The sequence below is a fragment of the Bufo gargarizans genome, chromosome 8 (assembly GCF_014858855.1).
Source record: "Bufo gargarizans isolate SCDJY-AF-19 chromosome 8, ASM1485885v1, whole genome shotgun sequence".
NCBI lineage: Eukaryota > Metazoa > Chordata > Amphibia > Anura > Bufonidae > Bufo > Bufo gargarizans.
The window spans coordinates 90,397,614-90,410,234 of NC_058087.1; the positions used below are offsets into that span (position 1 = coordinate 90,397,614).

Genomic DNA, 12,621 nt, shown 5'->3' on the forward strand with positions numbered 1-12,621 from the left:
AGGCTCACACCTACCTCTGTCTCCTGGTTTGCCCCGGCTCATACCTACCTCTGCCTCCTGGATCGCCCAGGCACGCAACTACCTCTGTCTCCTGGTTCGCCCAGGCTCACACCTACCTGTCTCCTGGTTCACCCAGGCCTGTCATCCTCCCCAGTTATGTTCTCTTTCCCTTCCAAACTTTATGGATTTGTCCTCTCAGGAACGTGTTCTGACCGTTCACTTGTACGACATTTGGACCAAGGTCAGGTAATCCAAGACATCAGTACAGGTCGTAGCCTCTAATCCCAGGTACGTTACTCAGACCGACACAAGCCTTCTCGCAGTCGTACTACGTTCCGGTCACATATAGTTATTGCATATTTTTCCAGGAACAGTCTGGTTATGTATTCCCCTGAATCGCTCAGGCGTCTGTATTTTCCCTGGTCTCTCAGTGGGTAGGTAGTGGCCAGGTCCACCCAGGTTCAGGGTAATGCCCGACGCACCCAGGGTCCATCATCTTCACGAAAGGTGTAGGTAAGCTTCTGATTCGCTTAGGATTCCATGTTGCCTGAACCGCTCAGGATTCAATGTATTTGCCTGAGTCGCTCAGGTTCCATGCGTCTGCCTGGAACGCTCGGGGGTTTCTCAGCAGGGTCCGGCTGGTTCCTGGTTACCCGGTTCGTGTCCTGCATGTCTGGATTTCTGTTTCCCGCAGGTCTTGTTGCATGCAGCGCGACTTCGGGCCCTGATTCTGGCAGTTCAGGGTCATCCAGCAGTTGGCCATGACGCCCAGGCTGCATCCTGGTTCTCCGTCGCTTCATTCCAGTGCCACCAGATCGCACCTCTCTCCGGGTCTCGTACCAACGCAAGTTTATTTCAGGTAAGCAGGGCCTCAGGCCACCGGAATTTCGATCCATCCTCAATTGTGTCGCAGGGCGTCTCCGTGTCCGGTCATTCCACGGTGCCAGGTTTCAGGTAAGGTCCAGCCGGGTGGCGGCTTTACGCACCTCCGCAGCTCAGAGCCTTCCTTCATTCATCACGAGCCTCCATTCCTAGGTCTTCAGTATCGCCGGAGAGTTGGCAGCGCTGTCCGTGGATTCCATGGTCATTCCTGTTTCCTTTCTGCTCTCGCCCGGGTACTCGGCCACCGCAAAAAAAAAAAAGGGAAATATATATATATATATTTTTTTTTTTTTTTTTGGGGGGGGGGGGTGTTCTGACGCACCCCAGGTCTCATTTCCCTGAATCGCTCGGGTTTTATGTATTCCCCTGAATCGCTCAGGTTTCATGTATTTACCTGAATCACCCAGGTTTTATGTATTTACCCGCGTCACTCAGGTTTTACGTATTTTCCCTGAAATCACTCAGGTCATGTATTTTCCTGAATCGCTCAGGTTTGTATTTTCCTGTCTCTTTCGGGTTGACGGTATAGGGCTATAGCTACTAGAGAGAGATCGTTGATCCAGGGAGTTATTCTGATTGCCTGATTGGAGTCGGGAAGGAATTTGTATTCCCCTAAAGTGAGGAAAATTGGCTTCTACCTCACAGGGGTTTTTTGCCTTCCTCTGGATCAACTTGCAGGATGACAGGCCGAACTGGATGGACAAATGTCTTTTTTCGGCCTTATGTACTATGTTACTATGTATTTTCCTGATTCACTCAGGTCACGTATTTCCCTGAAATCGCTCAGGTCTTATTTCCCACAGGTTGTTCGCATTTGCCTGAATCGGTCAGGATCCAATATATTTGCCTGAAACGCTCAGAGGTTTTCCCATACCATCAGGAAACTACCAAGCCGGCGTCAAGGTTTCCAAAGTTTTTCAAGGTCCCACCCGCAGGTGGCTTGAACAATGTCTCCTACACCCTGGCGTTCATAGCCCACTGTCACTGCAAATCTCAGGCTGTCATTTAACACCATCGGGCTGTACCTAGCAGGGATACAGCACTGCGCCATGCTTCATAATCCAATTTCTTCAGTGCAGGCAGTCAAGGCAGCCCTTAGGGGGATCCAGAGGTGCGGGGATGCCCCTACCGCCCATAGAAAGCCTGTCTCTGGCGAGATGTTTGGGAGACTGTTGTCCGCGCTGGATAGACATCCTTTTGGGCACTCTCCTAGTTTAATTATTAAGGCAGCCATGTATCTCGGGTTTTACGGGTTCCTCAGGCCAGGTGAGTTTACCAGCACGTCCCCTAAACGTCAGGGGTTGCAGGTGCGGCAGTTGTCCTGGGCCCATGACCATTTTGTCCTCTGGCTCCCTTTCACGAAGGCCAATCAGCATGGGCCCCCCTCGGAGGTCAGGTTTTAAACCTCGAACGTTTGGTGCCCGGTCATGGTCCTCCGTCAATTGTTAGCCCTGTTGCAAGATGCCCCCCTAGATGGCCCGCTGCTTCCTTGGCGTGGGGGGCCCCTGACGTCAATTTAGTTTGTGTCCTGCCTCAGGTCTCGGCCATAACCCACTGGCCATCACAGGACACTCGCTCCGAATCGGGGCCGCGTCCTTAACATAAAAAAACGGGGTCCCGGCGCACGTGATCAAATGCATGGGTCGTTGGCGCTCTTCCTGCTTCACAAGATACAGCCCGAACCCGAATGTAGAGATTTCCCAGGCGTTTTGTAGTCTTGCTCTCTGAGTGGAATTAAAAGCTTTTGGTCACTACCCTGCTCTCCTCGTCTATTTTTGCCCACTGCTAGGCTTACCCTCGCTCCTGGCTTCCGGCACAACACAGCCAGCTAGGTCAGGGGAAGCGCTTTCCCCCTCATCACAGGTAAGCCTCTCCCATAAGTGGAAGGCTGAAAAGTCAGCCTGAATTTGTGGGAGGGGCATCTTACCTTCTTAAGCTCCAGCCCCCAGCTTCTCAGGGCGCTTCTGTTCATACCCACCCACCCCCTTTGTTCTCAAACACTCCCCTTAGGGTACGCCCACTGCTAGGCTTACCCTCGCTCCTGGCTTCCGGCACAACACAGCCAGCTAGGTCAGGGGAAGCGCTTCCCCCCTCATCACAGGTAAGCCTCTCCCATAAGTGCCTCTTTGATTTAATTGTAAACAAGATGACTGAAATGATCAAAATCAATGTCAAACTGGCCAAAACACTCAATTTCAGTGGGGGTTCAATAATTTTGAACACAACTGTATAGTATATACTTGGTGTATTTATACTTTTCTTTTATATAGTGCCTTTTCCCTGATGAGAGAATTCCCTGGGCCCCTGAGACAATGTGGAAGAGGGTGAGGGTTGGTTTGATGGCTCTGGTTATTTATGTGTTGTATCTGTAAATAGCATATCTTGAAATAATGTAGAAAGTTTATAGCCAGAGTTTTATGTATGTTTTTTTTCTTTTATTGTATGTTGTAATATTGTTTGCCCTCTTTTAACCCCTTAAGGACATAGGGCGTACCGGTACGCCCTATTTCCCGAGTCCTTAAGGACCAAGGGCGTACCGGTACGTCCTAACTTAAAATCTTAATTCCGGCGCCGCTGGGGTTAATCGGAACGGGATTTCGGCTGAAATCATTCAGCCGGCATCCCGTAACAACGCAGGGGGGGGTCATTTGACCCCCCCGTATCGGCGATCGCAGAAAACCGCAGGTCAATTCAGACCTGCGGTTTGCTGCGCTTTTTGCCGTTTCTGATCCCCGCGGTCCCTGACCGCGGGGATCAGAAACTTCAGAGTGCCCGAAATCAATATTGTTAACCCCCCCCTGCACCCCTGCACGATTTGATGGCGGCGGGTGGTGCAGGGGGGGTGTCGCATGCAGTGGGGGCGTTGCGGGAGGCGGGCGGTGCGGCAGGCGGGATCGCGATCCCCCGCCCGCCTCCCATTGCATAATCGTTGGTGTTCAGTGGGTATACCAGGGTGCCAGCACATTGCTGGCACCCTGGTATAAACGGCTGACATCGTTGATGCGATGTCAGCCGTTTAACCCTTTCCATACAGCGGTCCGTACGGACCGCTGTATGGAAAAGGTTAACAGTAAGAGGGAGCTCCCTCCCTCTCCGATCGGGGGGCTGCTGTGCCTTTGCAGCCCCCCGATGGGAGAAGGAGAGAGCCCCCAGACAGCCCCCCCAGAACCCCGTCCTTACCCTTCCCCGTCTGCGAAGTTCTGACCATAACTGAGCAGACGGGGAAGGTTCCCATGGCAACAGGACGCCTGATCAGGCGTCCTGCTGTCCATGGTGCTGAACAGATCTGTGCTGAAAGCATAGACCTGTTCAGTGTAAGTAAAATACAGTGCAGAAACCAATATAGGTTCTGTTCTGTATTTTACAGACATCAGACCCACTGGATCTTCAAGAACCAAGTGGGTCTGGGTCAAAAAAATCAAATAAAAAGTGAAAAAAGTTAAGATAAAAAAAAAAAAACATTTATCACTGAATAAAAATTAAAAAAATAAAATACACTACACATATTAGGTATCGCCGCGTCCGTAACGACCTGATCTATAAATTGGTCATGTTACTTTCCCCGCACAGTGAACGCCATAAAAATAAAAAAATAAAAACTATGAGAAAATTGAAATTTTGCCCACCTTACTTCCCAAAAAAGGTAATAAAAGTGATCAAAAAAGTCGCATGTACGCCAAAATAGTACCAATCAAACCGTCATCTCATCCCGCAAAAAATGAGACCCTACTCAAGATAATCGCCCAAAAACTGAAAAAACTATGGCTCTTAGACTATGGAAACACTAAAACATGATTTTTTTTGGTTTCAAAAATAAAATCATTGTGTAAAATGTACATAAATAAAAATAAAGTATACATATTAGGTATCGCCGCGTCCGTATCGACCGGCTCTATATAAATATCACATGACCTAACCCCTCAGGTGACCACCGTAAAAAAAAAAAAAAAAAAACTGTGTAAAAAAAGCAATTTTTTGCCATCTTACGTCACAAAAAGTGTAATAGCAAGCGATCAAAAAGTCATATGCACCCCAAAATAGTGCCAATCAAACTGTCATCTCACCCCGCAAAAAATTAGACCCTACTCAAGATAATCACCCAAAAACTGAAAAAACTATGGCTCTTAGACTATGGAGACACTAAACAATTTTTTGGTTTTCAAAATGAAGTTATTGTATAAAACTTACATAAATAAAAAAAATTGTATACATATTAGGTATCGCCGCGTCCGTGACAACCTGCTCTATAAAATTACCACGTGATCTAACCTGTCAGATGAATGTTGTAAATAACAAAAAAAAAAAACATGCCAAAAAAGCTATTTCTTGTTACCTTGCCGCACAAAAAGTGTAATATAGAGCAACCAAAAATCATATGTACCCTAAACTAGTACCAACAATACTGCCACCCTATTCCGTACTTTCTAAAATGGGGTCACTTTTTTTGGAGTTTCTACTCTAGGGGTGCATCAGGGGGGCTTCAAATGGGACATGGTGTCAAAAAACCAGTCCAGCAAAATCTGCCTTCCAAAAACCGTATGGCATTCCTTTTCTTCTGCACCCTGCCGTGTGCCCGTACAGTAGTTTAGGACCACATATGGGGTGTTTCTGTAAACTACAGAATCAGGGCCATAAATAATGAGTTTTGTTTGGCTGTTAACCCTTGCTTTGTTACAGGAAAAAAAATATTAAAATGGAAAATCTGCCAAAAAAGTGAAATTTTGAAATTGTATCTCTATTTTCCATTGAATCTTGTGCAACACCTAAAGGGTTAACAAAGTTTGTAAAATCAGTTTTGAATACCTTGAGGGGTGTAGTTTCTTAGATGGGGTCACTTTTATGGAGTTTCTACTCTAGGGGGGCATCAGGGGGGCTCCAAATGGGACATGGTGTCAAAAAACCAGTCCAGCAAAATCTGTCTTCCAAAAACCGTATGGCATTCCTTTCCTTCTGCGCCCTGCCGTGTGCCCGTACAGTAGTTTACGACCACATATGGGGTGTTTCTGTAAACTACAGAATCAGGGCCATAAATAATGAGTTTTGTTTGGCTGTTAACCCTTGCTTTGTTACTGGAAAAAAAATATTAAAATGGAAAATCTGCCAAAAAAGTGAAATTTTGAAATTGTATCTCTATTTTCCATTGAATCTTGTGCAACACCTAAAGGGTTAACAAAGTTTGTAAAATCAGTTTTGAATACCTTGAGGGGTGTAGTTTCTTAGATGGGGTCACTTTTATGGAGTTTCTACTCTAGGGGTGCATCAGGGGGGCTTCAACTGGGACATGGTGTCAAAAAAACTGTCCAGCACAATCTGGCTTCCAAAAACCATACGGCGCACCTTTCACTCTACGCCCCGCTGTGTGGCCGTACAGTAGTTTATGGCCACATATGGGGTGTTTCTGTAAACAGTAGAGTCAGGGCAATAAAGATACAGTCTTGTTTGGCTGTTAACCCTTGCTTTGTTAGTGGAAAAAATGGGTTAAAATGGAAAATTAGGCAAAAAAATGAAATTCTCAAATTTCATCCCCATTTGCCAATAACTCTTGTGCAACACCTAAAGGGTTAACGGAGTTTGTAAAATCAGTTTTGAATACCTTGAGGGGTGTAGTTTCTTAGATGGGGTCACTTTTATGGAGTTTCTACTCTAGGGGTGCATCAGGGGGCTTCAAATGGGACATGGTGTCAAAAAAACTGTCCAGCAAAATCTGGCTTCCAAAAACCATACGGCGCACCTTTCACTCTACGCCCCGCTGTGTGGCCGTACAGTAGTTTATGGCCACATATGGGGTGTTTCTGTAAACAGCAGAGTCAGGGCAATAAAGATACAGTCTTGTTTGGCTGTTAACCCTTGCTTTGTTAGTGGAAAAAATGGGTTAAAATGGAAAATTAGGCAAAAAAATGAAACTCTCAAATTTCATCCCCATTTGCCAATAACTCTTGTGCAACACCTAAAGGGTTAACGGAGTTTGTAAAATCAGTTTTGAATACCTTGAGGGGTGTAGTTTATAGAATGGGGTCATTTTTGGGCGGTTTCTATTATGTAAGCCTCGCAAAGTGACTTCAGAGCTGTAGTGGTCCCTAAAAATTGGGTTTTTGTAAATTTCTGAAAAATTTCAAGATTTGCTTCTAAACTTCTAAGCCTTGTAACATCCCCAAAAAATAAAATATCATTCCCAAAATAATTCAAACATGAAGTAGACATATGGGGAATGTTAAGTCATCACAATTTTTTGGGGTATTACTATGTATTACAGAAGTAGAGAAACTGAAACTTTGAAATTTGCTAATTTTTCCAAATTTTTGGTAAATTAGGTATTTTATTATGCAAAAAAATTAATTTTTTTGACTTTTTTTTACTAGTATCATGAAGTACAATATGTGACGAAAAAACAATCTCAGAATGGCCTGGATAAGTCAAAGCGTTTTAAAGTTATCACCACTTAAAGTGACACTGGTCAGATTTGCAAAAAATGGCCTGGTCCTTAAGGTGAAAATGAGCCCGGTCCTTAAGGGGTTAAAAACAAATAAAATAAAGATTTATAAAAAATCTATGTAGACATATAGAGATTTGTTTCTGTAGGAATGAATTCACACCTGGCACAAAAACAATCATGGCGTGCTCCATTGGATTCTGTAAGTACAGTGGTATTCTCCAGGGTTGCCAAAAAAAATAAAAAAATTCTCATTAGCAGCATTTACTCTGAACAGTAAAATGATGATAATTACATTCACAATGACCTGCTCATACGCCACAAGCCCAAAAAAGGAATACAATTACATACATTTTAATTTCACACATTTATAAACAGTTGTTAAACCCCTGGTATTTTCTCATTATCTCTGTATATATGCACCCAGTGGGTCTGCCATTTTCATAAGTGCAAACAGTACAGTTACATTTCTGTTTACTCCCTTCACAGCATGAGCTACATATATAAGGCAGATGCCGGAAAAGAATGTATCCAAGGCAAGTGCCAGTGTTGTGCTGTTATATGGTGGACACCTTCCTGCAGTGACTGGGATCATAACCTCAGCATCTGTGCAGTTACACAGAGGGAGGAAGCTCCTTTAGTCCTCCAATGCGATGCAATGCGATCGTTTTTTTTATGGCAGCCAGCAGCATATTGAAAGCCGCCAGGCCTGCCATCTTGCTGTTGCCTCCTGCCCCTGGCATAATGTAGTGGAATGTCAGTATAATCATTATGCATTGTAATACAGAAGTATTGCAGTGCATAGCACAACTTGTTTGATCACATGTTTAAGTCCCATAGAGCAGTGATTCTAAATCTGCAGGCTAAGGGGGCATGCGGGAAGACCTCTCAACATTCAACTGTATCGCCGTCCTCACTGCTGTGGCAGGGCATGGGAGTGAAATAGGCCACAGACACTAGACCTGAAGCCTATCAGAGGCCAGCACAGGCGGTGTGATGATGTCATCATCACCCTGCTGCCTGTGCTGGGGCCGCAAGTAGCTCAGGAGGCAGACGCTAGAAATAACTGTATCCTGCAATGCATCAGAGACCATGTAATTGTAGTAAGCATATAAGTTTGTTCTTTTTGTTTGGCAGCATGGGGTCATTATTATAAATAAGGTGGCACTATGGGGACATTATTAATATAACATTATATGTTAGTATGGGGCATTTTTTTTTATAATGGAACATATTATAAGGGGACATTTTTGGCTTATGGAACACATTATAAGGAGGCATTAGTGCTACTGGGGTACTATAAGCTGCAATTTTTTTCTACTTGTGGCACTATAAGGGGGCGTTAGTACTGCTGGAGGCACAACAAGGTGGCATTTTTTCTACTGGGTCACATTATGAATGTGTTATTACTACTGGGGCCATTATAAGTCGGCATTATTACTTATGGGGGCATTATGGTTGACTCTTACACTGCTGAACCGTCTTCTCATCCTTCTCTTGCAGCAATCCTGCACCTGTTGACAGGGATCACTCCAGGACTTGATTGAACTATGGAGTTACCGAAACCCATCAATACCAAATTCATGTAGGATACATAGGGGAGAATAGAGCAAGACTGGCCATTGTGTTAATGGTGTTGCTCTTGCCCTGCCTCCCTGAAGACCTACTCTTATAGTTGTCTCGGTCTTGATGGACACTGCCTAAAGTCTGATAGGCTGTCCCTAGGTGCAGTCACATAACTTTCTCTTTCTTATCAAGTTTCCCTTATGTGAATTACTCATCTCCATTGCGACTGCTTTCCAATTGGCTATGGTGGAGCCTTTTCTTGGGGCACAGGGAGCGGGGCAACCTTCTGGAACATCCTTGTTTAGGCTTTGATGAGAATGTGCAATTCATGTTCTATATTTATATGTTTTGTGAACCCTCATGTCCTAGGTGAAGTATACTGATCTGTAAACCTGCTGAATTAATACCCCACTCTTCAAGGGATGACTTTATTAACCACTTAGTGATCACCAATACGACTTGTTATGTTGGTCACTAAGGGGTCTTAGGCTATGACATCGCCTTATTACGGAGGCAAAGTCTAAGCACTGCCTGCCAGGCCTGCCTGCAGTATATCTATATCAGGCTGCATCTCTCTTGTGCAGCTTGCTGATGACTCTCAGTATGGAAAAAAAAAAAACGCTTGGTCACCAAGGCCCAAAACAGGTTGGCCACTAAGGGGTTAAGATACTTCAACTCTTTTACTTTATAGTGGTATAATTTCTTTGTTGTCATTTACCAGCTGTATGACACTTTATTCTTAACATATTGTCAATTTTATTTAAGGCCTCTTTCACACTTGCGTTGTCCGGATCTGGCGTGTACTCCACTTGCCGGAATTACACGCCGGATCCGGAAAAATGCAAGTGTACTGAAAGCATTTGAAGACGGATCCGTCTTCAAAATGCTTTCAGTGTTACTATGGCACCCAGGACGCTATTAAAGTCCTGGTTGCCATAGTAGGAGTGGGGAGAGGTATACAGTCCGCGCGGCTCCCGGGGCACTCCAGAGTGACGTCAGAGCGCCCCATGCGCATGGATGACGTGCCATGCGATCACGTCATCCATGCGCGTGGGGCGCCCTTACGTCACTCTGGAGCGCCCTGGGAGCTGCACGGATGGTAAGTATACTGCTTCCCCGCTCCCCGCTACACTTTACCATGGCTGCCAGGACTTTAGCGTCCCGGCAGCCATGGTAACCACTCTCCGAAACGACGTTTAGCTTAAGGCCGGATCCGGATCAATGCCTTTCAATGGGCATTAATTCCGGATCCGGCCTTGCAGCAAGTCTTCAGGATTTTTGTCCGGATCAAAAAGCGCAGCATGCTGCGGTATTTTCTCCGGCCAAAAAACTTTCCGTTCCGGAACTGAAGACATTCTGATGCATCCTGAACGGATTTCACGCCATTCAGTATGCATTAGGATAAAACTGATCAGGATTCTTCAGGCATAGAGCCCCGACGGCGGAACCTGCGACGAAGAACGCAGGTGTGAAAGAGCCCTAACTTTCAGAGGTTTTCTGGGAATAACAAAAGTTTAGACCATCCTAAAAATAAAGTAGTAGGATATTAAGAACTTTCACCACATCCTAGTTGTTACCTATGAACCAGCATTAACATTGTATTGCTCACATATTTGGACATGTTTTAAGATTTGCGTGTTAACTGTGTTAGGCTATTTTCACACTAAGTTCAACATGTATGTTTGGCTCGTGGCTGTATTTTCACAGTCAGTGTTTTGTCTGTGATTTTCATCAGTTATTATGAGCCAAAACCAGGTGTGGGTCACAGAACAGGTGAAAATCTTTCCCTTCTACCTTATTTGTGTGTAGCCTCCACTCCAGGTTTTGAATCACAATCACTGATGGAAATCACTGATGTATATCAGGAAAAGTCTCCAAGTGCCGTTATAAACAGGTCCTCAGAAAAACTGGGTTATGTTCACAAAAGGAATTACATGAACAAGGTTCCATGCGATATGAGAAAGAATTTGTCATTTCTATCAGATCAGCTACATTGTGCTACACTGAGCAGTTACATAGTATAGTAGAAAACATATATATGTCCATCAAGTTCAACCAAGGGATGATGGGGATGTGAATTAAGAAAAGCGGAGTGAAAAACCCAGACATTTCCATAAGCTTTAATGTTATTTATTCTAAGAATTCATCAAAGTCTTTTTAAAAACCATTAACTGCTTCTGCTGTGACCACCTCCTGAGATATTCACAGTTCTTAAACTTTTTCTTCTGCAGAGCAGTAGAGCATCTGCTTCTCCCTCTAGACTTGATGGTGAAGATTTTTTTCCTCAGAAAACAAGATAGTTTCCCTTTTCACATGTTACACAGTAATCCTTAAAATAAAAAAACTTCAAATGTGTGCAGTATGTCTTCTTATTGTAAAATGTACAATTTCTTTGAGATAAGAACTTTGAATCGAGATCTACAAACATAGGAAAACTAGTCTAGAAGTTCCAGTCCCAGATGAGGATGTATAGATTGATAATTAAGCTGCATTCCAACTATTGAAAGGTAACATAAAGGCAAAAGAGAGCAGACAAACGACAAGTGGCCATGCAAACATGTAGAGTTTCCGTTATCTGCCCTCTGCATACAATACATTAATAAACATGGACATACAAGCACATACATTCAAATCTGTGCCTTTATTCTGCTAATAGGATTGGCACTGCTGAAAGCAGTCTGCTACACCATTGTCTGCAACCTTAGAAAAAGAAACATTATTAAAAGCCTATTCAGGGACCCCAAGAGGCGGGTGAGCCGAGTAATTATCAGGGACAAGACCATCTTTTCTCATTGTCTTTGTTGGTTTAATAAGGCCAGCTAATAGGGTCTGTGGGAGATGGGGTACAATGATGGCACTAAACAAGACTTTCTATATAGTGTGGCTTTCTGGGAAGTGACAGCAAAGACAGAAGTTATTTTATTCAATGGAATGGGAGTTTTCATTTTGGATAAAATCCAGTTCAATCTATTCGTCTGTAGTCCATAGATTTTTCTGCTTATTCTGTTAGTTTGTGAGACAAATGACTTTAGCTTTTTTATGTTACCACTAGTTTTGTTCAATATCTATCTCTCTATCTTGCAAAGTCCACAAAAAAGGTGTATATACAGTATCTCACAAAAGTGAGTCCACCCCTCACATTTTTGTAAATATTGTATTCTATCTTTTCATGGGACAATACTGAAGATATGACACTTTGATACAATGTAAAGTAGTCAGTGTACGGCTTGTATAACAGTGTAAGGCTACTTTCACATTAGCGTTCGGGGCTCCGCTTGTGAGTTCCGTTTGAAGGCTCTCACAAGCGGCCCCCGAATGGATCCGTACTGCCCTAATGCATTCTGAGTGGATGCGGATCCACTCAGAATGCATCAGTCTGGCAGCGTTTGCCCTCCGCTCAGCAGGCGGAGCGTTCGGGTATCTGCCTGGCCGTGCAGAGGCAAACGGATCCGTCCAGACTTACAATGTAAGTCAATGGGGATGGATCCGTTTGAAGTTGACACAATCTGGCTAAATTTTCAAACGGATCCGTCCCCCATTGACTTTCAATGTAAAGTCTGGACGGATCCATCTGAAGCTACTTTCACACTTAGAATTTTTTCTAAAATATAATGCAGACGGATCCATTCTGAACGGATCCCATCGTCTGCATTATATGAGCGGATCCGTCTGGGCAGACCCCAGACAGATCCGCTCTGAATGCAAGTGTGAAAGTAGCCTAAATTTGGTGTGTCCTCAAAATA

At 44.2% G+C, this 12,621-nt stretch overlaps 1 long non-coding RNA gene across 2 annotated transcripts in view; it reads left to right on the forward strand.

Moving 5' to 3' along the window:
- The window catches only part of LOC122945059, a 74,750-nt gene extending 63,548 nt beyond the window's left edge, over positions 1-11,202 (forward strand). The window contains exon 5 of one of the 2 annotated variants that reach the window (XR_006391084.1): positions 11,110-11,202. This is a non-coding gene — a long non-coding RNA (uncharacterized LOC122945059). Of the gene's footprint in view, positions 1-8,815; positions 9,639-11,109 lie in introns of those variants that run through there. The other variant, XR_006391083.1, reaches the window with a different exon arrangement.
- The last annotated feature ends 1,419 nt before the right edge of the window (positions 11,203-12,621 follow it).